The 23432-nt window shown below is 31.9% G+C and overlaps 1 protein-coding gene across 2 annotated transcripts in view; it reads left to right on the top strand.

Annotated features, from left to right (window-relative positions):
• The window catches only part of LOC114329229 (uncharacterized), a 1335969-nt gene that overhangs the window by 1006920 nt on the left and 305617 nt on the right, over positions 1-23432 (top strand). The window lies entirely within an intron of this gene.

Here is a 23432-nt window from a genome sequence, read left to right as displayed (position 1 = left end):
CCCCTGCACACAAATCGTATCCCTTTATTCACCGGATCTAGGTTATTTGGACACTGATGTTTTTTCTCAACTGAAACAATGTCTAAATTGTGTATTTTCATCCAACGAAAAAGTGATAGAAGCTGTAGAGGCCCTTTGCACCATCTTCTTCGTACAGTGAGGACGTTTGAGTTGGAATAAATTCATTATCTCGAGAATGGACGAATTTGGAGAGAAATCCTGAGACAGGTCGATTTTTATTTTTAAGTTATGACTTTTTGGCATATATATCATAATATTGACGTCATCCATCTGGGCGTAATGACCTCATCGATGATTTGCTTAAATGAGAGTAGGGGTTGTGTGATAGCTCATTTGAAAGGTTATTCAATTCTCTATTTAATAATATAAACCACAACCTCATTATTTAAACAGGGTGGCCAAAAAAATATATTTTTGATTAAATTAATTGACATAAAAAGAAGAATGTAAGCCGTTTATTTAATTCAAAATACATTTTACTGCTGTCAGAAAACAGGTAAAAATGTTTACTTCACAAATTAACATTGCTCTTCGCTTAAATTCAATGTTCAAACTGCTAAGAGACAGGTGGGTGGCAGCTTTAACATTGATTTTAATCGAAAACAATATTTATTTGTCAAATAAACATTTCTTTATGTTTACTGACATCACTAAAATATATTTTGAACTAAATGAATTACATACCACATTCTTCTTTGTGTCTTAATTAATTTAATTAAAAATCAATTTTTTTGAACACCCTGTATAAGTAATTATATTAACATTTATATTACTGAATAGAGAATTAAATAGCCTTTCAAATGAGGTATCACACAACCCCTACTCTCATTTAAAAAATCATTGATTACGTCAATACGCCCAGATGAATGACGTCACTAGTATGATATATATGCCAAAAAGTCATAATTTAAAAATAAAAATCGACCTGTCTCAGGATTTTTCTCCAAATTCGTCCATTCTCGAGATATTGAATTTATTCCAACTCAAACGTCCTCAGTGTATAATGTGTCTATTAAATTTAGAGTAGGTATATAACACAGAAGAATCTTTAAGCCCGCATTTCACTCTCACCGAAGTCGATCGAGGTTCAACAAGTACGAGAGTGTAGACGGCCACCTTGTGTAACTTCGCCTCACTTCGTTCTACTTCCATTCTCTGTCGGTCTGATCAAAGGGATCTTTGTCGGTATCGCACCGCTCTTTGTCGGTATCGCACTTCGAACGAGTGTGTAGAGAGGGTACTTCGGACTTCGGTCAACTTTGGCGAAGTAACTTCGCCGAAAGTGTGGAGCCCGTTTTACGCTATGTAGACAAGGCGAAAACGACGGGTTCGTTGGAAAAAATATTCCCATGAGATTTTTTTGCATAATTACATATTTGTGAGACACCCCATAATAAGGTACAAGAAGTCGCCTACAGAAAAAGTGGATTAAATTTTTTTTAACAATTTTTTTTAATCAAATTGCAAAAATTATTATATTTTGACTTGAACCTTATTCTGGGATGTCTCACAAATGTGATTATGCAAAAAAATCTCATGGGAATATTTTTTCTAACGAACCCGTCGTTTTCGTCTTGTCTAATGTGATATATTTCTCTTTTCCCAAACGCTTTTATTTGTTGATCAATTTATTTATATTTATTTTATTAGCATTTATTTATTATCTAGGTACTTAATCAAAAATTATTAATTAATGTATCTTTAAAGCGAAATAGCCTCAGAATAATAATTATGTATGAAAAACTTACAAACAATTTAAAGCTAAAACAGTTCAAGAATGTTCCTTCCAACAACGACCTTTAGTCAGAGTAAATAATCACTCATATAAATTAATACTCATAAAACAATTAAAACATAAAAAATAATGTTAGCAAGTACGACCCTGTTTAGGTATTTGAGTTTGGACAGGATAATAACCCAATTAATTAACGACTGTCTATGGCTATGGCAAAAGTCTTGGGTTTGTGAAATTTTTGATCCTAATCGGCACATTTAACGCTTACTTAAACATGGATCTACCAAGGGACGATTAGTGATTAATGCCTTAAAGTTTGATCGACAATCTACTCTTTATCTTTTGCGATCTACATAAAGTAGTAAAGTTAGAGAATCTTGACTATGATCTAGGGTGAGCAGCTAAAGATAGGGTGGTTTCCCCCTATTTGTAGAGGAGAATTGACCAGCGAGACTAATTGTGTTTTCCTTATTCCGTTTTTCGCATCGATTGGTTTATTTCGAAAGTGATATAGAGAAATTGGTTTTCACCAACTGAATAACCCAAAGCCGAAACTTGTCTAACTAAATTATAGTTTGATGAAAGAACTTAGGAACGTCGTGATATAAAATCTGCCAAATAAATTATTTGTTCTATGACGCAGTTAGTTAAAGTAATAGGCAATTAGAACGAAAACATGCATTGTTTCGGAAAAATTCAAACAAGCTTATATTTTTCTAAAACTTTTTTTGTTAGTTTATATACATGTTAAAGTAAAAAGTTCTACTCGCAGATTTGGCCGCTAATTGTTTATTAATTGTTTAAACAATAACAATTGTTTTGTATTAATAATTTTAAAAATATCGTTAAATTCATCATTTTACTTTGATCAAATATGTTTTTATTTTGTTTTTGATTATACTGAATCCGAATGTGGCATTGCAATTTGAAAATTCTTATACAGAAGCTCTTATACAGTATGTCTGCGTAGCTAGGAACCACATGGAAAAGTTTTTTATTATAAATTTTACGAAAAAAACTTATTCTTCATAAAATGCTCTGGATAGTCAAAAATCTTAAACTCAACTATCAGATATCAAATTTTATCAATTTTATTCGAGTTATGTCAAAAATATTAATTTCGTTAAAGAGCAAAGTACCTTTATATTTCAGAATATCAAAAAATTCTATTATGAAAAGTTGTTTGAAATTAAAAACTATGTTTAAATATACAATTACATTATTCAAATCGAAATTTTTTTTTCAATTTTTTCTCAAATTACGGATACTCATCATTATTTTATTACAATTATGATAACTATTTTATTATCACTTTTACGAAAAAAAGTTATTCTTCATGAAATGCTCTCCCTGGTCTAAAATCTAAGATACAACCATCAGATATTAAACTCTTTTAATTTTATACGAGGTACTTATGTAAAAAATATGAATTTTTCTTAAGAGTTAAGTGCCTTTATTATTCACAATATTTTAATTAGAAGGATGTAATTGAACACTAAAACAAATTTTTTAATTCTAAACAACTTTTCTTAATAACAATTTTCGATACTGTGAAATTTAACGATACTTTACTCCTGAGTGAAATTCATATTTTTTGACATACCTCGTATAAAATTCATTAAATTTGATATTTGATGATTGCATCTTAGATTATATACGATGCAGAGTATTTTATAAAGAATAACTTTTTTTCGTAAAACTGATAATAAAAAAGTTATCAATAGGTTCCAAGTTACGCAGACATACTGTATAAGAGTTAAAAAAAATTTTTTGCTGAACATTTATTATTGTTGAAGTTTATTATTAAATGTATTTTAGGTAAGTTTTCCAGAAGAAAGTTTTGATCACTTTATATAAACATTTTTTTAGCTGGTAATTTTCGTTTTTGTATTACATTTTTGTTATCTTTCTTAATTTTCTCAAAAAGAAATAGTCTATTTCATTTCTAAAGTAAAATAATTTAGTGCATTTTAAAGATTACATCCTAAGCTTTAAAAAAGCACTTATAAAACTGTAATAGATCTGTTCAAACTTGAGTAATACCGTCTCAAAGTGGTGGTAATTCTATAAAACTACGAAGATTTCAAAAATTACATTTTTTAAGACGTCATATCATTTGAATTAAATTTTTGAGATGTTTTTTGAATGAATCATCATTTAGTACGATGCTTGAAAGGTAAGTTGTGCAAAATTAAGGGTTTTATCAGAAAAATTGTATTAGTTGCACATTTTTAAATCATTTTTAAACAAAATTCATGTAAGGCTCACTTTTCGCCCCCACCGTACTTATGCCCATACATTTTATTTCTTTTTATTATAACGATAAGATAGCTTAATTATTCTTCTTTTAGGTTCAATTTGTAAAATTTCATTTGATCCATTAGTTAAAGAATTACATTAAAATAACTCAACCGTGCACTTTGCCGTACGCTAGTTTACAGTGCGCCAATGTTTGTGAGAAGGGTGACTTTAGCGTTATAAATAAAAAATTATAGAAGATACAGATTTAGTTTTAGAAAATTCTTTTTATAAGGTTTTTTTTTGTAAAATTTTCTGAATTTTTCAATAGTCAAGTCAGTTTTGTTCTAAAATTTATATTTTCGGAGTTATTTAAAAAAACATCAAACTTCGTAGTTCATTGCTTCATCATCTTGCTTAAAAAAATTGACAAGCGTACGAATTTGGATTAAAAACGGGATGTTGAACTCCGGGAGTGACCGAGGAGCGGAACTGTAAATAAAAATACAACTTACGTAGATACGCTGTAAGTATACAGTGATGAGCGCTCTAATAACCGGCAAAATATCATAAAAGATGGAAAACGTATTTAGTACCTACGTTCTTTAACGGTAAAATATTGCAAAATCTCTATATTTTAAAGAACCGCTTGGATTGACATTAAATTTGGCATACACATAGCTAAGTCAAAGAAAAAAAGTGATATTGTGCCGATGTGTGCTTTTGCCCTGGGGGTGAATTTTCACACCTTCTCGGGGTGAAAAAGTATATGTCCAAAATAAGTTCGGAATCCTATAAACTGACTAATTCTAAGCAACTTTTGTTCTATAGAGTTTTTTCATTAAGTCAATACTTTTCGTGTTTTTGCGAGTGAATTTGTTCATTTTTAAACAAAATAACCACGTTTTTAGACGGTTTTTCGCAAATAATTAAAAAAGTAAGTATTTTGTCGAAAAAAATATTCTTAATATTTAATATTCTTAATATTCTATCTTAAAGCAAAGTTGTAGCTAATGAAAAGTAGGTTCTTATTCGTCAAATTCCAAATCGAATATTTCATCGAGAAATAACCAAAAAACGGAACACTTTTTGGGGAACACTAATTTCAACTTTTTAAAGTGTTTAAAAAAGGTTTATTAAAAAAACCTCTAAGCTTAGAAGTAAGCGAGTTATGCTCAAAATATTGTTGGTACCTTTTATTTTTTGGAAAAAAGAATCGCGAAAAGCACCCCCTAATTAGCATATTAAATCAATTTAATCGTTACCGCTTCACAAGTTACTACTTAACTTATTTATTCTTTATACGATCTGTAAGTCTCAGCGGTTCAAAGTGCTTATTCTTGAAAAAGCTGTAGTTAAAATGGCTTGAACGAGTCACTAATCCCGATTGTATGCAAACTTTGAACAGCCATAGCATAACCGATTTTTGTCTAACAGGAAAACAAAAAGTCCAAAATATCCAGAAAACAAAACGTACATTTTATTACTTCTTGAAATTATTGGTATTACTAATAATTTTTAAGTTATTTTGAAAAAGAGCATTTTTTCAGAATTAAAAATTTTATTTTCAAACCATTTTTTTCAAAAATAAGCACGTTGAATCGATGAAACTTACAGATCATATAGGCACAACATAAATAAAGTAACGTGTGAAGCGGTAACGATTAATTCTATTTAAGTTGTTAATTACGGGGTGATTTTCCAGATTTTTTTATGCCAAATCAAAACGGACCAACTGTATTTTGAGCGTAACTTGCTCACATTTGATGCCAGAATATTTTTTTATAAAAATGGACATAAAGCTCTACTCTTTAAAAAAGTTGTAATGAGTTTTTTCCAAAAATTGCTTAATTTTTTGGTTATTTCACGTTGAAATATATTTATTTGAAGTTTGGCGAATATGAACCTATTTTTCTTTAGCTATAACTCTGCTTCTACTAGGTCTAGGTCTTCATGTATACACCATTTTTTTCACTTTTTTACAAGCTATACTTTTGCTAACAAAGGTTTTTTCCATAAAATACTTACTTTTTGAATTATTTGCGAAAGATTGTCTAAGAACGTGTTTGTTTTGTTGAAAAATGAACATATTCACTCGCAAATAACTCGAAAAGTATTCACTTAGTAAAAAACTGTATAGAATAAAAGTTGCTTAGAATTAGGCATTTTATCTAATTTCGGACTTATTTTGAACGTATGTTTTTCACCCCCGAGAAGGACACATCGGCACAATATCACTTTTTTTCTTTGACATGTTGGCTATGCGTATGCCAAATTTTATGTCAATCCAAACGTTCTTTAAAATTTACAGCAAAAACCGTCAAATAATGTACCTACTAATTATGTTTTGAACCCCCTCCGTGGCTCAGTGGTAAGAGCGCCTGCCTTTGGATCGAAACAATCCGAAATGTTGTGGGTTCGAATCTCACCAGGGTCAGAAATTTTTCATTTATTATAAATTAATAAATGAATATAGTTTCTGTTCTTGTGGGATCGGTACTCACCGGAGGGACCGCAGACGTTCGGATACAATTAGCGTCTCTTTGCAAAGATAGTGACGTCGACTTTGCAAAGTAACAAGACACTTACTCAACACACACACTACACATGACACTAGGTACCTAACTGTTCAAAATTACCGTACCTACCATGCCAATGGCCATTAGTTGTCGAGGCATTAGCTAAATAAAAAAAAAATATGTTTTGAGATAAAAAGAAATAAAACTAGTTGAGCTGGGAAATTTAGCGATATTAACCTATTAATGTACATCATATTGATTGTTTACCACCTTTAGACGTATCGGACGAGTTTGGCAAATACCACTGTCACAGTGACAGTTTTAGTTGACATACTATTCTGATACGTGTAAAGCTGGGAAACAATCAATTAGTCCTGTCGCCAGGGGGGGTACAACGGCCTCGTTAATTCAGATGGACTTACTCAAGTTTTTTTTATGTATTTTGACCCGTAGAACACGAATTTTTTGGGTAACAGTTGATCCGGATGTCGATAAGATTGTTATAGACCAAGAACTTGAGGAATCAAATAACAGCGATTTTTGGCAAAACAAAACAATATTTTGTATTTTTTGGGCCATTTTAAGTAAAAAATATTTCTACAAGTTTTTTCGTAGGATGCACAGTTTTCGAGATAAACGCGGTTGAACTTTAAAAAAATCGAAAAATTGCAATTTTTGAACCCGAATAACTTTTGATTAAAAAATAAAATAGCAAGTCTGCTTACCGCATTTGAAAGTTTGAGTCAAATTATATCGGTTTTGATTATTTGCATTGGTAAAAATTTATTTTTTTATTGTTTAACAAAGCTATAAACACGTAGGGTTTCCCGTGCTTTTACATGCGTTTTAACGCATGTAACGTAGAAATAGTCTTGATTGCACTAGTACCTATTCTACCTACTCGTTCGATTTTAAATGAGAAATCATAGAAACATCACTCACGCACTAGTTGTTTGTAGCTTTGTTTAACAATAACACAATAAATTCGTAGCAATGCAAATAATCAAAACCGACAAAATTTGACTTGAACTTTCAAAGGCGCTAAGCAGAATTGCTATTTTATTTTTTAATCAAAAGTTATTCGGGTTTAAAAATTGCAGTTTTTCGATTTTTTGAAAGTTCAACCGCGTTTATCTCGAAAACTGTGCATCCTACTAAAAAACTTGTAGAAATATTTTTTGCTTAAAATGACCCAAAAAATACAAAATATTGTTTTGTTTTGCCAAAAATCGCTGTTATTTGATTCCTCAAGTTCTTGGTCTATAACAATCTTATCGACATCCGGATCAACTGTTACCCAAAAAATTCGTGTTCTACGGGTCAAAATACATAAAAAAAATTTGGGTAAGTCCATCTGAATTAACGAGGCCGTTGTACCCCCCCTGGCGACAGGACTAAATATAATGTGAATAAAAAGGTTACTATCGCTAAATTTCTCAGCTCGACTAGTTTCATTTCATTTAATCTCACAACTTAATACGTTTTCCATCTTTTGTGCTATTTTGCCGGTTATTAGCGCGCTTATCACTGTATTTTACTCTGGACTAAAAAAAGTTATTTACCCACAATTTTATTGCTGGAATCGAATCTTATGATTGTATAATATTAATAATATAGGTATGCAAAGTCCGCAGATAAGAGTGCTACTTTTTTTATAATCAAAATGGCGCCCGAAAATCGTGTTTTTTTCAATTTTTGCTCTATAACTCCAAAGATTTTAACTTTTATACACCAAAAACGCCCAAATAAAAATTCACCGTAATTAAATTCTGCGTAGAGACGTGTTTTTCCCGATTTACTTCGACGAAAATTTTCCCCGGAAAATGCGGGTTTTCCAACAAAATCTTTAATTTTCAACTAAAATTTTAGATAAGTAATTGTTTATCAATAATTAAATAACTTGGTAATATAAAAGCTCTTTTCGTATAGATTATATAATTCCAGAAGCCGATGGAAATTGAATGAAGAGTTTAGCAACGATTGAATTGTTAATTAAATATATACGGTCGCTATAATAACCACAATAGTTATGATACATAAGAATAACTATGATTTTTGTATAAAAAGACACAGTACCTATCTAATGTACTTTACCGAATTGAAATTGTACTGTTTAAGCGGCCTCATGAATATTTTAAAATTATAAACAATTTTTGGCTTATAAACGAATTGAATATCTTGGGAAATATTAAATTAAATTAAATCATGAAAACGGTATTGGAAAAATAGCGGCAGGACGCTTCTTTTAAAAGAAAAAACGTTGTGATGAGTGGTTCCTAAGATACAACCGTTCAAAGTTGACCGGCATTTACGGCAAAGATATAAACAATAGGATCATAATTTTCGAACCATCACCTTTTTATTTCGGTCCTGTTTCTCTACACCGATTTTCATATCTTTAAAATACTCATATTATTATAATAAAAACTATCGATTTTACTAGTCAAAATTGCCAAAAATAGCAAATTTTATATTATTTGTTATTTCACTATTTCGAATACTTTCTCTCTCATACACCAACTATAAAATTTTAATTTACCCCCCTCCCCTCTCCGTGGGGGTCGTGTTTGGTATCATTCGATAGATTTTTAAGAAGTATTGAACACGTACTTTTTAGTTTTTGGATCTGACGTTTATTTGCGAAATATTCGCTTTTTTCTTGTGAAACTTTGTGACCCACCCATTTCTTTACGCCCCGCTCAAATCGTCAGATTTTTTAAATACATATACACATTATGTTATACATGTACTTAACTTACCTTATCTTAATCTGACGATTTTGAGATTTTCCCCTGTATTAAGATCCAATATATGGTAGGGGTGCATTTACAGGATACAAGGTTTTCCCCCATGTCATAATCTGACGCGCTCGAGTAACTGCAAAAATCTCCGCTTGGGCTCCCCTACCATAATGCTGTTTTATAGACTGATTCCTTATTATTATTATTTTTTATTTTAATTAACTGCATCAACTACTAAGGTAAGAGAATCTCAGTAAGCTAGCAATGTTTGCATGCATGATACAACGCTCACTGAAGACGGCAATTCATTAAAAATAAAAAATAATATAATCGTTAACAACTCTTTTATCTTATACATATATATTTTTTTACTCTCATTAGGTACATTAATATTTGCGATATCACGATTTTAATGGTAGTCCGGAAATACACACTTTTCATGTAAAGAAACGAAGGACTTTCAATGGTTTACTCAATCAGATATTAACTCGTTCTCACACTACCGGGAGCATTTTATTGTGTGGTATTTAAGTAATTCTCACGTTGGTAATAGGAGAAAATATTTCACATTTTTATCTAACATAAGTAAGCTTTTATAAATACTTTTTAAATCGTATTTATGATGTATTATGATATTTTATTTTACTTAGATTTTACTATTTTACTTTATGATGTGTGTACAAGTGTACATCAAGATGTACAATGTCAAGATGTACAATATTTAAAGGTGGGAAATATCGTAATGTAATTTAAATTTATAGGTTTATACCGATAATATTCCATCTCTACTAGTTCCATCTCTTTTTATTTCACAACGTATTGTGTTTTCCATCTTTGGAACTCATCTATCATCTCTCTCACCTAAATTATTTATAACGGTCCTAGAATACGCCTTTAAAATGCTAAAGTGGGAAAATGGAGAAATAAAAATAGAAGGGAAAATGCTCAATCATCTGCGTTTTGCCAACGATATAGTATTTGTCACCGAAGATCTGGGTGAAGCAAAACAAATGCTACAAGAATTAGAACACGTATGTTCAACAATAGGTCTAAAAATGAACCTCAGTAAGGCCAAATTTATGACAAATTTATTTCCCGCGAACACCTATCCATCCAAAATCAAGTGGTCGAATTGAGAGAAAAGTTTATATTTTATGAGGGTCTTAAAGCCAAAGTGGTGTAAGTCATATTTTTGAAATGATGTAAGTCTTGCTTTATAACCTTGATATATAGACCTCATGCCATCGGGAAAATCAGGAAAACTGGTGTAAGTATTTACTGTAATACAGTAAGTAATAGAGTAAAAACTTTTCATAAAAATAACACCACTTTTCCTTTTAAGAAGTCTATATCAGAGGTGGGCAAAGTACGGCCCTCGGGCCGCATGCGGCCCTTTATACATTTTTTTGCGGCCCGCGGAAAAAATGTGAATTATTTTCATTTATTAATAATATTAATAAATAAATATAGACAATGCAGCTATTAATTAACACTTTTGCAGCTGGAGATTTTTCTGCAAATTTTCAACATACCGCGGGCAATTATTTGGGTTTCCGGCACAGTTTTCTCGGCTCCCTGAATGAAATCCGCGAAATTTCAATAAATGGAAACGATATTTTTGAAGTGGTCTGGAACTGTTTGGAAAATTTTAAATAGCGCTGTAAAGCGCTGGTTTCTTCGAAAGCGGTGCCGACAACCTCCGATCGTAACACTGCGATGAATGACATCATAAAAAACTGTACCATGCAAAATAATAGCGTTGGTTTCCAAGGATGCGTTGGAAACCACCGCTTGCTGAGCTTGCACATTCCATTGCCCCAGTGAAGAACCTTGAATTTTTCACCGTAATCTGACGTAATTCATCGCAGTGCTACGGTCGCTGTTAGTCGGTGCCGCTTTCGAGGAAACCCAGGCTTAACCACTTAGTAAGTGTAACAACTGACGGAGCACCAAATTTAAGAGGAGCAAAAAATATTGTACTGTTGAGAAAACTTAAAGATTACGTCCATGAACAATTTTCAGAACATCAGTTATTATTTTTCACTGCTTAATCCATGAGCAGGTAATGTGCAAAAATGTTTTGCAAGTAGTCACCGCCAACGCCATTTCAATTAAAACTAATAGGTATTGTTAATAGGAGTCGTTCAATAGGATTAAATCATGGTGCATATTTTTATATTATTTAATTCTTTTAACGAAAACAAAAACAATGGAAGGAATCTAAGATTTTTCAAATTTATAACTTTGTTTATTTTAATTTAAATGACGCGTGTTGCATATTACGTATGATGCGTGTTTGCATCTATTTAAGCACGGAATTTCCCTTTAAATATTTAAGTAACTAATAGCAATGTGAAAATAGAATTTACTATTTTATTTGGGAATAAGTCACAATTTAAGTTTGAAATTAAATTTATTTGACGTTTCCATTTCCACTTCGGAAATCGTTATCAAAATACAAAGCATTAATAAATTGAACTAATTAAATAAATGCTTAATTTATTAATGTTTTGTGTTTTGATAACCATTTCCGAAGTGGAAATCGAAACGTCAGATAAATTTAATTTCAAACTTAAACTGTGGCTTATTCCCAAGTAAATTGCATAAGATGTGACAAGGAAATAGCTTCAGAACAATATTAGGGAAAAAAGAAATATGTTCATAGATAAAATAAAAATAAATAAATATATAGATACACATAATATATTTGAGGGAAATACCGTGCTTAATTAAGTGCGAATGCTGTTTAGGGGAGAGGGATACGGTTTGAAAAATTTGAAATTTTTAATTTTTTTTATTATTTTAAATGAAAGTACATAAATAAATAAATAAATAAACTTCAAGAATACTATCTAAAATTTTCAGCTTGACTGGAGTAAAATTACCGCAAGTAAAGCATGTTTAATTCGACTCGCTTTGCAGTAGCTTGAGCGTAGTGAGACACGTTCAACAGCTGTTCCCGTCTTTTTTGTAAATTACTCTGCAAATTCAAAAACATATTCCGGCGTGCATCCCTTTACCATGTGACCGACAAAAAGCAAATTGAAATAAAAGTTGTCAAACCAAACGCGCCTTTCTCAGAACTGCTTTTTGCAAAGGCGGTGGACGATTTTCACCCTTTTTTACAAAAATTTCGTTATTTTAGCTTGTATTTTGAGTGATATCAAAAACTCAAAAATCGTTAAAACTAAAAAACTTAACAGCGTTACCTCGAGAAACTCATAGCTAATAAAATATTTTTGAATTTTTTATTTCATATGATCCATTCACGAGTTCTACTGCAAAATCCATTTTTTTGAGCTGCCTGGAAAAATTTGCCACGGAAAAATTTGCCACCGCGTTGGCTTATTTTTCAATATTTGGTCTTGAATTTTTTTTAATAATCTTTGAATTGTAGTGAATATGTTTATTTAATTTAAAAATAAAATAATTCTACCATAATTTTAAACCAAATTCAAGAAAAGGTGCCAGAAATGTTGATTTCAAACAATGGCCCTCCCCTTAAACAGAATTAGTAAAAAGTTAAAAATTCGAACATGTTAAGGTAACAAATATTGCGGCCCTCGGTAATAGACCAAAAATATTTGGTGGCCCTTACTAAATAAGTTTGCCCGCCCCTGGTCTATATGTCAAGATTATAAAGCAAGACTTACATCATTCCAAAAATATGACTTACACTGCTTTGGTTTTAACCCTTAACTACAGACATCCCAATATTAGCACGTAATTACAGATCCCCGGTATTTTTTACCGGTCATTATAAAATAGAGTCAAAATATAAAGTTAATAATAAAAAACAAAAAAAATTGCATTATGAGTTTTTCTGGAGTCTCTATATATGGGAAAAAATGGTAAAATGAGTGATTTTAATAATATAATACAAGATTTTTGAAGAATAATCTATTAAACCAGAATTTTGGTAACATTTTTGGTCTATCGAAACAAACGGCCATAAATGCTATGAACAAAAATTTAGACTTTTTTTTAACAAATAAACGTAACATAGAATCACAAAGGAAACATAAAATAGTATTTACAAAAATGTTTACATCCATGAGAAAAAATCTGCAAGGGGTAAAATTATCACAGAATTAAATGGCAATTCCATTTTTGCAAAGTGGCCTCAAAATTTTTATCGTCAAATTTAACCTTCATTTAAGGTCCAGGATGACTTCCGCAGTCCATTTCTTTACTTTTTTCCAAAAAACTTAAAAAAATAATATAAACATTTCAGATTTACAAATATAGTACTCATATAAAAATACTTACTTAACACAGACATCCGGTAATTTTTACCGGTTAAGATTTCTGATGTGTGCTAGGAAAGAAAATATTGACAATACACACTACACGCTTTGACTAGCATTGTTATACAAAATACCCGAGAGGTACAGAGACACATGAACTTGTAAGTCGCGAGGTTACCATGAAATCCACATTTTGGGAGTGCCCGCCGGTAAAAAATACCGGATGTCTGTAGTTAAGGGTTAACACCCTTATAATATAATTATGTCGGTCATTAAATCAGAATAAGCAAGGATAATCAGACCTGTGAATTTCAACGACGAATAATACTTGCTGGGCGGCATATGATTCAGTAAGGCCTTGTTTAGATAGGGCGGTTTGCCAACGTAAACGTCGCTATTAACCTGTTTAAACGCTGGTAAACCGCGTAAAACTCGCGGTTGCATGTTGCATAATGTACGATGATGAGCGGTTGCATTTGTTTCTATGTTAACTTGAACCACGGCGGTTGGGTTTTTCAGGTAAACCGCGACGTCGACGTTGGCAAACCGCCTACATATAAACAAGCCCTAAGAGACATCTTTAAGAGCAACATTCCGGTAGCTATGAAACGGAAGACAATTATTGACCAATGCGTTCTTCCTACTATGTGTGAAGTTGGGGATTGCTAGACGAAGTCATTACCCCGAACAAACAAACTTAAACTTTTTTACAGAAAATATATTCTTATATAATTAAATGTACAATTACATTACGTTGACCTTGAGATAGGTCGGGGATAACCCATTTCCCGGTAACTAGATCCCCTGACTACGCGCGAGGGAGTGCAACGACAACAACGATGTCTCAGGTACTCGACCTTCCTATTTATATCTGTTATAGTTAAAAACAGTGCCAATATGTATGACCATATTGGTGAGGTACTATACGTATATTAAGAATGACGTGTGCTTTCTTTGCAGTCTTTCAAATGAGTTCAATACTTTGAACTTTGCTACTATCGTAATAAATTATAGAAATTTCAATTTATTTTATAACAATTAGGAAATTTTATACCTTATTTTTATAACAAATAAATCAGGAAAATTCCGTGAAGGTTGTCGTGTACCATCACATATGATATACCGAGTAGAAACTCTCACGCAAAAACAACAGCACTAAAAATGCGAGTGGCACAAAGGCGCTTGGAAATATCGATTCTCGGCGTAACAAAAAAAAAAAGACAAAATAAGAAACCGATATCTGAGGAAGCGAACGATGTCGTCGAACGCATAGCCAAGCTGAAATGGGATTGGCCAGGTCACGTAGCAAGACCACAGATTTTGAGCACGTTAGCAAGACTAAAATACTCAAGATGGTGAAAAAACTAATTGACTGGCGCCCAAGAGAAGACAAGCGCAGCAGAGGACGACCACCAAAACGCTGGATGGACGACGTTAAACGAATGTCAAAGAAATGGCAACAAGACACAGAACCGTAGAGAGTGACGAAAAATGTGAGATACCTATGTCTAGCAGTGGACGGAATGGTCTAAGAGCTAGCAAAGTTTTCGAGAAATAATTTTAAGACGGCTGATTCTTTCATATACTGTTCCCTATGCTTCCTCGAACACCGTACCGGCCATCTGGCTGCTGATACAGGTTGCGCTCATTACTGCGCAGCACACCTGTACAGGTAAACACAAAATCAGGGTGATTGATTAGTGTGAAAAAGCTTAGTAGATCCGCTGCAGTAATAGATAGCAATAAAAGTTAATAACAAAAATTGTAGCTAACTTTGCGCTTCACATTACAAAATTAGTTAGAATGTTACAGTGTTCGATAACATAGTGGCAGACCAAACTTTTGTTTTTTTAAATGGAACACCCTACATTTTATTTTAAATTCGAAATCTTCTTAACTTCCCTATCACAAAAATATAAAGGTTTGTTATGTTATACAGGGTATTTACAATACAGTTCATACAGGGTATCAAAATCGTAATAAGTTCAGCTCCCTGTATAAATAAAAATAAGCACAACAGCAATGGTTTATTGGTGCCATTTTTTTTGTTGATTGTCAAAATTTATAAAAATGGTTGATATTGCTAATTTTCTTTATATCGAATACAGGGTGAGTCAAAACGCAAGTACATTATTTTCACAGTAATTTTAAATAGAACACCCTAATTAATAACTTGCTCTGAAAAATGAAAATATCTCGAAAACTGACAAATTTAGGCATAGGGAATATTATACAAAAATTAAAGTACGGTAATGATATTTTTCGATAGTAATATAAAATACAGGGTGTTCCATTTAAAATTTCTGAGAAAAGAATGTACTTGCGTTTTGACTCACCCTGTATTCGATATAAGGAAAATTAGCAATATCAACAATTCTTAAAAATTTTCACAATCAACAGAAAAATATGGCACCAATAAACCATCCCTGTTGTGCTTTTTTTATTTATACAGGGAGCTGAACTTGTTACGATTTTCATAAAAAATTGGTTATAACTTTGTAAAAGCCCTATATACCATAACAAACCTTTATATTTTTGTGATGGGGAAGTTAAGAGGATTTCGAATATAAAATAAAATATAGGGTGTTCCATTTAAAAAAACATAAGTTTGGCCTGCCACTATGTTATCGAACACCCTGTAACAATCTAACTAATTTCGTAATGTGAAGCTGAAAGTTGGCCACAATTTTTATTATTAACTTTTATTGTTCTCTATTCCTATAGCGGATCTACTGAGCTTTATCACACTCATCAGTCACCCTGTATATTGAATTTAAATTATTTTAGGACGAACAATTTTTTTGTCATTACTTCTTAAACCACAGAAATGTCTGGCAATTACAGTTTTTATTTCTAATAATGTTTAAAAAGTAATGACAAAAAAATTTTTCGCCTTACAATAATTTTAAATTCGATAAGTTTACCTGTACAAGTGTGCTGCGCAGTAATGAACGCAACCTGTATCAGTAGCCAGATGGCCGGTACGGTGTTCGAGGAAGCATAGGGAACAATATATGAAAGAATCAGCAGTCTTAAAATTTTTTTTTCCGACGTTGCTCTAGCTCTTGGTCCAGAAGAGGTTGCATGATGATGATCTTACTTAATACCGCAAACCCAAAAACAAAAGAGGGTAAGTCAGATCGAATAAGATGCAATGGCATGTTAGTTTAAGCGCGTAGGCGCAAAATTTCGCGCCAATATATTTTAAATGCAGTCATTTTTTTCGGCCTCGGTAATAATGTAATCTTCCATTCTGCGTTTAAATTGTTTAAAAATTAGTTTTCTCAGTATTCGATAAAAAATAAATGCATTTAAAACACATGGACGTGAAATTTTGCGCCTACGCGCTTAAGAAGAATATCACGTCGAAAAAAAAACATAATATTGTAGTAGTTTTATTGCACATTTTGAGTTTTCGTAATACTTAACTTTGTCTTCATTTTACACACACACAATTATCTTTACATATCTTTTCATTCTTTCTGAAAAAGTACTATGAGAAACTGTTACAGTAGCTCTTACAAAACAAATTTGAAAAACTAATTTATGAGTTTAAGGGTTTAATTGAATTTTTACATGTAGTAAAAATACCTTTTTAGGTCATAGGGTCAGATTTAATCGACTATCATTACTTGCTATTATTAAATTCGAAATAAAATTTTAAGCAGAATGTAATTTACCGACAATAGTTGAATATTGAGTTTGGCTTAGAAAATTAATATAACGTGTCCATATACACTCACCGGCAAAATTAACCGCCCACTTTGTATTTCTTTCAATTTGCAGAAACTATCAATCTTGGACCACATTTTATAAAAGATACGGTGAAAACCACCTTTGACAAAAACAAAACAGTAAAACCGTAAACAAACAAACATAATTTTGAAAATCATAGTCTAATTAAAAAAACATGAGTATCAATAATGGGTGATGCCGTCTCTTGCCTATTTGGAGCAGGTTCCGCAATCCATTCATCAATTTCCTGGATATCAGATTGGGGGATATTGTATCCCTCCTCTACCGCAGCCGTCTTGGGCTCTTCGAAGGATTTGAATTTTCGTTTGATTTTTGTGGAAATAAAATATTAAAATACAACAAAATATAGAGTAAGAAAATAATATATTAGATAAAGATTGGAAGAAATTTTGGTGGAAATTAACTTGTGTGAATCGAACACCGCTGTCCTGCGCGTAGCGCCAAAAATTAATGTTTATTTAAAAAATTCCCTGGCGCAGTGGTAATTAATCGATTTTAATTTTGCAAATTGCAAATGAAAGGTACAGTACACTTCTATAAGCAAAAAAAAATTCAACTTACTATCTGCTTTATTTTCAGTCCTGCAACCTTAAAAAAAATGAATTTGTTTGCGAAAGCTGGATTGCAAAATTTATTTTGCAAAATCTATTAAACCGATCTTAATGAAATTTACAGTGTTGTTTTACTATATCATAAAGTTTTTCTGGGTAACATATTTATGAAGGTCCTAAGTGCAGCATAAATGGTTGAAAAACGTAAAATGTGAATATGTACTTGTTTTTGTATGTTTTTTACTTAATCGTACTACATACGTAGTATAGTATAATAGATAAAGTTATAGCATCGTGCAAAAAAAAAATTCAGATTTCACTTTTTTTCGACGTTTTGAGTCCCCCTGAGTCTAAAAAGCAAATAAAAAAAAAACATATCGGAAGTATGTACGTACGTATGTCGCCGTATGTCGCCACCGCCCAGCAAAAACTACCGGACCGATTTCGATGAAATTCGGTATGAGTAAGTTTAAGAGAATTTTGTCGAGAAACTAAGCTTTTAAAAAAACCTCTCAAAGGTGGGCCGAAGTAGGGGGGTTATTTAGGGCCCATTTTTGCAAATTTTGACCGAAACGAATGAAATTTAACTCAAAATTAGCTCAGCGACAGGTAAATAGAAATACGGAATTTGACATTTCCAAATTCAAAATGGCGGTAAACATGGCCGACCGCCCACCCGACACATTTCCCTACCTATCTAAAAACTTGTTTAAAATAAGTTTAATTTGAAAAAGTCGTTATATAGCCTACAGATGGGGCTATAGCAAGAATATTATCGTTTTTTAGAAAAAGTTATGGGTTGCCTATATTTACCTAAAATTTGACATACCTTTGAACTAGATTTTCTCAAAAATGGATTCAAGAATTTGTTTATTTTTTAATATATTTTTTATATCCTATCGGTAAATTGAATGATATTAGTTAGACTTCTTAACTCCCCATAGGAGGGATAGAATTTTTTATAAAAAAATATTCGAGTGCCCGTAACTTCTTTTGTAATAGAAACTAAAATTTGAAATTTTGAAGACGTGGTACTTTATTATCTATTATCACAAAAAATTTTACCCAAAATATGGCTTCCGGTTTAACCGGAAATGAAAAAAAATCATAATTTTTTTAGATACGTCTATTTTTACGGATTTTGAAAGAATGCAAAATTATCTTTCCAATGACATAAAACTTGTTGCTGTAGCTCAAAAACTCGAAAAGTTACAGTAAATAGAAATTTTGCTATACTTGTGTGTGTCCTCTCTCAGGCGATCATAGCAGATCATTATTATAGGGCAGTCAATAAGGGTATTTGGCTCCGAATTACATCTTACTACATCGATGTACTTGATATTTTCACAGTAAGTAGTGAATAGCTCAAGAAACAAAATCTACCCTATATACTATGGCACTTTTATCTTGTGGCGGTTCCCACCCCTTTCAGGGGGTGGAAAATTTGTTGGTCAAAATAAGCACGGAAGTGGTTAGAGAACCTATTTCTAAGCAAAAACTGGTCTATACTTTTTTTTGAGAACTCAATACTTTTTGAGTTATGCGTAGTTGAAAATTGGTCATTTTCATTGAAAAATTACACCTTTTCGAACGGTTTTTTGTGAATACCTTAAAAACTATGTATCGAACTAAAACACTATTAAAACATTTTTTAGATTATAAATAACAAAGAGATTCGTTCCTTCGTAAATGTTCTATTTATAATACAAATAGAGATATGGTAGGTGAAAAGAGCTTGTTTTTTGGTGTATGCTCAAACTGGTGTATTCAACTTGAAATAACAGAGCCACTGGCGAAGCGTCCATGTAACCACTGTTACCATTGGTAACAGTTAAAAATCTTGCAAATAAATATTTTATGACGATGAATAATTCCATTTACCAATATTTTACCAATAGAAATATATTATTATATTATGTGGTAATAAAACCTAACTCAGTAAATAGCCAACTACTCGTTACCACTCGCACTTTATTATACTCTGTTACCAGTCTCATTTCTGGTTACAATGGTTATAAGTACCCGCGCTGGCGCTCGGGACTGGCTAGTGCGCTAGTGACTGAAAATTTTGAAGAAGCGACAGCGTCAGCGCACTGTGTATATCAGTAGCCCTGTTACCAGATTAAAAATTTGTTACAGTACCTATAAAAATTGTAACGAAACCCCACGAAACCACAACGAAACCCCACGTTGGGCGCCAGTGAAACGAAATAAGCGATTGACTACCCAGCTAATTGAAACAATATTCGAAAATATTACCCCAATCAACTAAGATAGCCATCGTTACACCCTTAGCTTAGCTCAGTCACTCAGGTGTGTGTTCGTCTTGTCCTAACCTTAGATATGAACTCTGAAAATTTAGAATGGTAGCAAACAAAACAACAATATTTAACTAATCATGTTTATTGTTCATAAAGATATAATAAATAAAATGACTTAGTAAATTGCATTAACAAATGTATTCAAATTCTTGCCAAAAACTAACAATTCTGGATTATACTTATGGCTTTTGGTAGCTGATGGTATCTTCTTGATGTCGTATGGTACTGCTGTCGACTTGTAGACCTGGGCAGGTGTTATGGCCCTAGGTCGCTGCAGCTACGGTCTTGGTGATGTCTATGATGTTGGGTGCTGTTGTCTGTCTAAAGATATTAGGTTGTCAGCCATCTGGTGCATCGCCGGCGATGGGCTTCATGCTCCCGAAAGGAGAAAGTAGATTTTATTCCAAAAACTGTAACAGTAAAACACATATCAACAATCAAGAAGAAAACCAAATTGTACCTTTGCCAAATAGTATTCAGAAATAGTAATTGGCAAGGTTAAATTACATAGAATTAAGATGAGGAGAATAGTTAAAATTTTGATAACTAAACGTGCATATTAATAGATGAAAAGAAATATAGAAATCAAACACATGGTTGAACATTTGAAGGTTAGATAAAAAAACAATATAAAACTGTTAGATGGAGAAATATAATTATAATATAATGTTATTCTTACCCCAAGAGATGATTTGATGGAACGAAAATGATTTAATTTTGGAATTACATGCCTTTTTAAGGATTAATTTTTCCCTTCCAGTTTGTGTCTTCTGGTAGGGATGAAGTATGAAGTGACACTTTCATGACAGTGCGACATAGGTGGCGGGCATGTTCCGAATTGAGACAGATACTTACGGAATAAGAATGTATACAGGGTACGTTCAGTATGTTGATTTAAATGAAAAGAGATATAGTAAATAGAAGATAATAAAAAAGGATAATAAAATGATTATCAAAGAGGATAATAAAAGAGCGCCAACCAATTTTTAAAGGGGGAAATGGGTAAACCAAATAGAAGAAGATAATTATTAATGAAATATTAAAGAAAATAAGGCAAAATAATTATTTAAAAATAAAATATCAAAGATGTGACGTTTGTAACGTTACAGTGCAGTTAACCATGGATGAGTGTCGCTGCGTAATCGATCAACCACTTGAAAAGTAATTCTCCTTCTATAATTTTGAAGAAAAAAATGAGATTATTGAAAATGAAAGACCTATTTTAAACAATTTAAAAAAGGAATAAAATAAAGTAGTTCCGATATTTTAAATTTAGTTGGTACAGTGAAAATCCTTGGTTATATGGTTGCAAGAAAATAGACTGTATTGTTGGCCATATCTTCTGGTTTCTACAGAAAAATGGGTGGACCTGGTTCACGATTTAAATAGTGTTAGAGTTTTAAAAAGGGGACATGAAATTTCTCCGTTACCTACATGTAAGATGTATACCCAATTTGATTCAGTTTGGCAAAACAAGAATCGAAAGTTCTCTTAACCAAGCTTTTAAAGCAAATATTGCTAAACATAATGAGTTTGTTAAAAAAAATAGATAGGTATATCATGAGCACAGTTATAATAGATATCGTATGTTTTTGGGCCAAACAAGAACTAGCGTTTCTTGGTCATTTTGACGACTCTGACAATCAAGGCAATTACAGGGAATTGTTAACATTAATTGCCAAAAAGATCAAAAATTTTGCCAACATCTAGAAACATCTGTGATATACAATATGATATTATTGAAGCTATGTATATACATTTAGCCATATCTTCATTTTTTTAAATAAGATTTCTTGCATGTGGTTTTGGTAACACTTCAGAAAAAGTCACGCGTCGCCACTGGAACGGTAGGTTTTAGGTGTATAATGCTACCAACGCCTTTTGTAGTGTTTGAAAAGGCCTTTAAAACGAGCACCGTTAAATGTCGGTTACATTCAAACTATGCGAGATATGGTGCAAAAAAATATTATGACTAATGTACTTTAAGCAAAAATGAGAAGTACATACATTTAACCCCTCATCCACCAGAATTTAAATGCATTGTTTTTCTTCTGCAATACCTTTTAATAAGTTGAACGGGTTTAAAATAAATGATTTTTGTAAAAAATGTGATCAAATCATAAAATGCATTTTTAAATTTTCTTAAAAATCTTCCTTTTTCTCCATGTAATTCGAAAATAAAAATGTTCCACCCCCGAGAAGTGGTGGGAACCGCCCCCATGATAAAAGCGCCATAGTATATAGGATATACTTTGAATTAGGAGATTGGGTTACTCCCAAAATTTCATTAAAATCCATGCAGTAGGATAGAATTCGGAGTAATATCTTGTTCTTAATCTCTCGCATTGACTGGCGTAATAGAAATAGAATGAAATGCAAATATTGTAAACTATTAATTTCTTTGAAAAATGAACTAATTTGAAATGAAAGTATGACTATAATATTCTATTGATTTATGCAATAATCTATACATCTATAGTGTGTCCCCGAAATATAGCATCGAACATTTTCTCAAATGGAGGAATTAATGATGCGTAGAACCATAAAATATTTTCAAGTATATAAGGTGTTTCTAAAATATGAAAATAACGAGAAACTTTGTTATTTTTATAGAATGCCCGTATCTAGTACGATAACGATAATAGATCGGTACGATAAAGTTCTCAGGCGGCCCTTCCGTCCAGCGTTTTTTTCGCAATTATTGCTATTTTGCAACAAGGGTGACTATTTTTTAAATCTTTAACCAATTCTATATTGCAGGAAATTTAATTACGCAACTTTTTTGTTAGTACAACTTTTCTCAGAAATTAATAGTTTTAAAGTTATAATCAAAAAACCAATAAAAAAATCGAATTTTTCCTTCATATTTGGACATTTTGATTATTTAAACAATGTTCCGGACTATTTTGAGTGGGAGGATAACTCAAATATTATTATTTGATTTATTTTCAAGCAATTTCTGCAAAAAAATTTGAGTCACCTCTCAACGTCCATCTCAAAACAGATGCGCCCTCGACTAAGCAGCGTGTTGAGAAATCGCTTTTGCACTACTCCTAAAGCTCGTACGAGTCTTTTTGAGGTGAAAAATGTTAATGTGAGTAAACATACCGTTAAAGAAGAAAACTGACAGAAAGAAATTTGAGGGCTTTCCTACCACCTGCTCCTACAACACAGTAGAGCTAGAATTGGTTTTGTGGGAGAATTTTCTAAACTAAAAGAGATTTTTCCAAAGAGAAAAATGTTCTAATAAAATTTGTTCCTTAATAAAAAAAACAAAGAAGATGGCATTTACTAAACTTAAAT

The sequence above is a fragment of the Diabrotica virgifera genome, chromosome 1 (assembly GCF_917563875.1).
Source record: "Diabrotica virgifera virgifera chromosome 1, PGI_DIABVI_V3a".
NCBI lineage: Eukaryota > Metazoa > Arthropoda > Insecta > Coleoptera > Chrysomelidae > Diabrotica > Diabrotica virgifera.
The sequence above is the reverse complement of the archived record's forward strand: the minus strand, read 5'-3'. Positions and strand labels throughout refer to the sequence as shown.